Here is a 5000-nt window from a genome sequence, read left to right as displayed (position 1 = left end):
TAAAAAGACATTTTGATGGAACGATATACAATTGTTAACAATCTGCTTCTTCCGTTTCACTGAGGTGTAGAGGAAACAAAAATATTACCACATATAACCACGGAAATATGGTGGTAAAAAAATCTACATCGATTTCATGTAACAAAAAAACAAAAAAGTTTTTTTTTTTTTTTTTTTTTTTTTACTGAAGCACTGTTGACTTATCTGTTATAACATGGCCATTTTATCAGTGTGGTTGTATTTTCGTAGAATTCTTTAGGCATTTTTCACTTTAACGTATTTTTCATGGCGACGAAAGAGCTTAGAACATCGAGGAGCAAAATGGAGTCCCGGCTTACGCGGAATCTCCAAAAGCGTTAATTAATTAATTAAATTCTGCAAGGGAGAACCTTCACGCTTTATTAGTCCAGTGCGTCGACTCTGCTATAACGCTCACCGACAAACTGTTCGATCTAAGAGTACTTCTGTGGCGAGGAAAACTGTGCTCTTTAACTCAACCTGCAATGGCTGAAGGTCTCACGTGCTACCATCTTGGCTACGCTACTTGGTTCACTCTCTTTTGATTTGGATGCCCTCTTTCTTTTGTCTCTCTCTCTCTCTTTCTCTGTCCCTTTCTTTCTTTCTCTGTCTCTCTCTGTCTTTCTCTGTCCCTTTCTTTCTTTCTCTGTCTCTCTCTGTTTTTCTCTATCTCTCTTTGTCTCTCTCTTTGCCCTCTCTTTTTGATCTTCTTTTGTCTTTCTTTGTCTTTCTGTCTCTCTCTGTCTTTCTCTGTCCCTCTCCGTCTCTCTGTTTCTCGTTTTCTCTCTTTGTTTCTGTGTGTGTGTGTGTGCGTGTGTGTGTGCATTTATCATGTTTATCACCTACATGTCTATCTGTATATCTGACTCTCTGACCTATCACTCTATCTATCTGTCTGTCTTCCTACTTACCTTCCTATCTATCTATTCATTATCTATTCATTTTTTTTCCAAACGAAACACCAAGAAAATAAAATTACCCACCAAGAAGCCTACTTTTTAAAAAATCGCTATTCAAAGAGAGAGAGAAAAAAATAGAATTTCGAAGTAGAAAAAAAATAGACAAAAGTAAAAAAAAAAAAAAGAGAGAGAAAAAAAAAGTGAAGGAAAGGTATTGGGGAAGAAAAAAAAGAAAGAGGAAAGTTAGTAAAGAAAGGAGAGAGAGAGAGAGAAGGGGATGAAGGAAGAGTAAGATGAGAAAGAGGAGAGGCAGAGAAAAGAGAAGAATGATTTATACGAAGCAGGAGTGACAACTATAGACGAATAAATGGAGGAGAAGAGAAAGAAATAATATGGAAAAAAAAACAGCATAATCATATAATTCAAAATAGCTATCCAGAGAAAAAACAAAACAAAACAAAAACAAAAAGATATAGATATATGCAAAACCAAAACAAAAGAGAGAAAAAAAAAATAGAATCAATAGCCCTTGTAAGTAATTGAAACGAAATTTACCCCTGGAAGCTGGGCGTGGGAATGGCCGGCGTGTGTCAGTCATTTGCTATTTTCCACGCTCGCTGGACATAGCAATAAAGCGCGGTCATTGCAACTGCAACTGGGGGGGAAGGAGGGGAGGGGAGGAAGAAGGGAGTAAAACAGGAAAATAAAATAATGAAGATGGTTGGAAAGGCTTGTAAGAAGGGGATGAAGAAACGAAACAAAAAGGGAGAGAGAAAGATAATAAAAAAAAGAGAGAGAGAGAAAGTAGGGGAAAATGGTCGAAAAGAGGGTTTGGGATTCGTTGATTGATTGGAAGGGAAGAGAAAGGACGTTGGTTTGACTGAGAGAGGGGAAGGGAGAAAGAGGGGGAGAGAGAAAGAGAGAGCGGGCGATATATATATATATATATATATATATATATATATATATATATATATATATATATATATATATATATATATATATATATATACACAGATATGTGTGTGTGTGTGTGTGTGTGTGTGTACGTATATATATGTATATATATATATATATATATATATATATATATATATATATATATATATATAGAGAGAGAGAGAGAGAGAGAGAGAGAGAGAGAGAGAGAGAGAGAAAGAGAGAGAGAGAGAGAGGTACACACACACATACACACACACACACACACACACACACACACACACACACACACACGATACACACACACCACACACACACACACACACACACACACACCACACACACACACACACATACACCACACACACACACACACACACACACACACAACACACACACACACACACACACACACACACACACACACACACACACACACACACACACACACACATATATATATATATATAGATAGATAGATAGATAGAGAGAGAGAGAGAGAGAGAGAGAGAGCGATATAGATGTGTGTGTGTGTGTATGTGTGTGTTAATTATATATATATATATATATATGTATATATATATACATATATATATATATATATATATATATATATATATATATATATATACATATATATAATTTTATTTATATTATATATATGCATATGTATGTATGTATGTATGTATGTATGTATGTATGTATACATATATACATATATATACATATTGTAGATATATACATTTATACAATACGTTTAACTAGACGATATATATATGGGTAAATATGCACTGCATGTATCCATGTGCCTGTACTGAAATGCCTAAGCGTTTAAGTATAGAAATCTGCATTTATAGATAAACACAGTGAAGGAATGACATCGGGAAAACCAAAGAGAAAGAAGTAAGTTAATAAAGAAGAGAAAGAGAGAGAGAAGGGGATGAAAAGAAAGTAAGATGAGGAAGAGGAAGAAGAAGGATGATAAATGCGAAGAAGAAGAGGTGGCAACTACAGAAGGATAAGTGGAAGAGGAGAGAAAGAAGTAATATGATAAGGAATAACAAGCATAATTTTTAATGAAAAGTACTAAAGAAAAGAAGAAAATTTAGATACAATTTATCTCTTGTTTGAAAGATAAACTAGTTAATATATTGCCAATAAAATGACGAGCAAGCAAGGAAATTCATTAAACAAATTTTTTAAATATATTGCAAAATCAGATACAAATAACCCGCAACCAAAGCCCATTCACCTATCCGCACGCCCATCCGCCCGCCCACCTGCCCACCTGCAAGCCCATCCACCCATCCATCCACCCACCCACCCGCCCATCCATCCACCCACCCGCCCGCCCACTTACCCACCCGCCCATCCGCAAGCCCATCCATCCACCCACCCACTCGCCCACCCACCCACCCTCCCAGCCGAGACGCCCCCGCGTAAACTCCCAGCAGAAATAATCTGGAGCAAATGGGCGCCTCCTCTATTAGATCACCGAGCCGCCTCCTCCTCCGCACGGGGTCGCATTGCATCGCCCAGGGACTTGTTTCAGACGACGGGGACGCCCATTAGCGAAGGGGTAATCCGGTTACGCGTGCTGCGGGCGGCGCCATATCTGTCATGGGCGCCTGGGAGGGAGGGAGGGAGGGGGAGGGAGGGAGGGAAGGAGGGAGGGAGGGGGAGGAAGGGAGGGAGGGAGGGGAAGGTGGAGGAGGGAGGGGGCGGAGGGACGAATAAGGAACCGCGTGGGTAAATTTGTGGATAGTTGAATGTGTGTATATACTTATATGTGTACATATATATATATATATATATATATATATATATATATATATATATATATGTATGTATATGTATATACATATACATATGTATGTATGTACGTATATGTATGTATATGTGCGCATATATATATATATATATATATATATATATATATATATATACATATATATAAATACATATGTACACACACACACACACACACACACACACACACACACACACACCCGCGCGCGACTATAAGTGAGAACACGCTCGTATGGCAGACCCCCCCCCCCCCCCAAACCCCGCGCCGCCCCTCACAAAGCGCGTAGACGCCGCCGGACCCGCGCCTTCGCCTCGGCCAAACAACTCCGTATCAGCCCCGGCGAGTGACGGGAATATCGACGCGTAACGAGTGACGGCAACTCGCCTACGGAGATAATGCAGAAGACGGCATCGATTTTCTGCCGTCGCGTCTACCGGAAGCTCTCTTATCTACCTTTATTAACCGTGTCATTTTTTCCCCAATTTTTCCCTTTTTTTCCTTGTAGATGTCAAGGCAGTAGTTGGTTTGGTTCCTTTTGAACTTTCGGCTGATAACGATGATGTTTTGTATAGTAAAGATATTGATAATGGCAATGCGATAATAGCAATAATAATAATAATAATTATGATGATAATATTTAAAAATATATATCATAATAACATTAACAATGATAATAATAGTAATGATCTTGTTAATCGTAATGATAATCATAATAATAACCATAATGATAATTAAAATGGCAATAATGATAACAATGACAATGATGATGACTATAATAGTAGCAATAATAACAATATCATCTTTATCAATAACAATAATAATTGTACTAACACTACTACTAGTAGTAGTAATGAGAATAATAATAGTAACAGAAATAATAATAATAATAATAATGATGATAATAATAATAATAATAATAATAATAATAATAATTATAATAATAATAATGATAATGACAGTAATAAAAATAATAATAATAATAATAACAATAATGATAATAATAATAATAACAATGATAATAATAATAACATTGATAATACTACTAGTAATAACAAAAAGAGTATTATAACAATAATGATAATAAAACATAATCACTGTTATTATTATCTTTATCACCATCATGTCTATTATTGATTTCACTGCTCTTATCAGTATTATTATCACTATTGTTATCTTCATTATCATTAATCTGATCAACATTAGTGTTATTATCATCATAATTTCGTTTTTGCTATTCTATCATAATAGTCATTATTTTGCTATTCTTATCACTACTATAGTCATTATTACCATCATAATCATGACAAGGAAGATCACTAAATTATCACATACTA

At 36.1% G+C, this 5000-nt stretch overlaps 1 protein-coding gene across 1 annotated transcript in view; it reads right to left on the bottom strand.

Moving 5' to 3' along the window:
* LOC119580114 (membrane-associated transporter protein-like) overlaps positions 1 to 5000 on the bottom strand; it is a 44374-nt gene that overhangs the window by 30367 nt on the left and 9007 nt on the right. The gene's annotated exons all lie outside the window — the stretch shown is intronic.

The sequence above is a fragment of the Penaeus monodon genome, chromosome 13 (genome assembly GCF_015228065.2).
Source record: "Penaeus monodon isolate SGIC_2016 chromosome 13, NSTDA_Pmon_1, whole genome shotgun sequence".
NCBI lineage: Eukaryota > Metazoa > Arthropoda > Malacostraca > Decapoda > Penaeidae > Penaeus > Penaeus monodon.
This window is presented reverse-complemented; position numbering and strand designations above follow the sequence as displayed.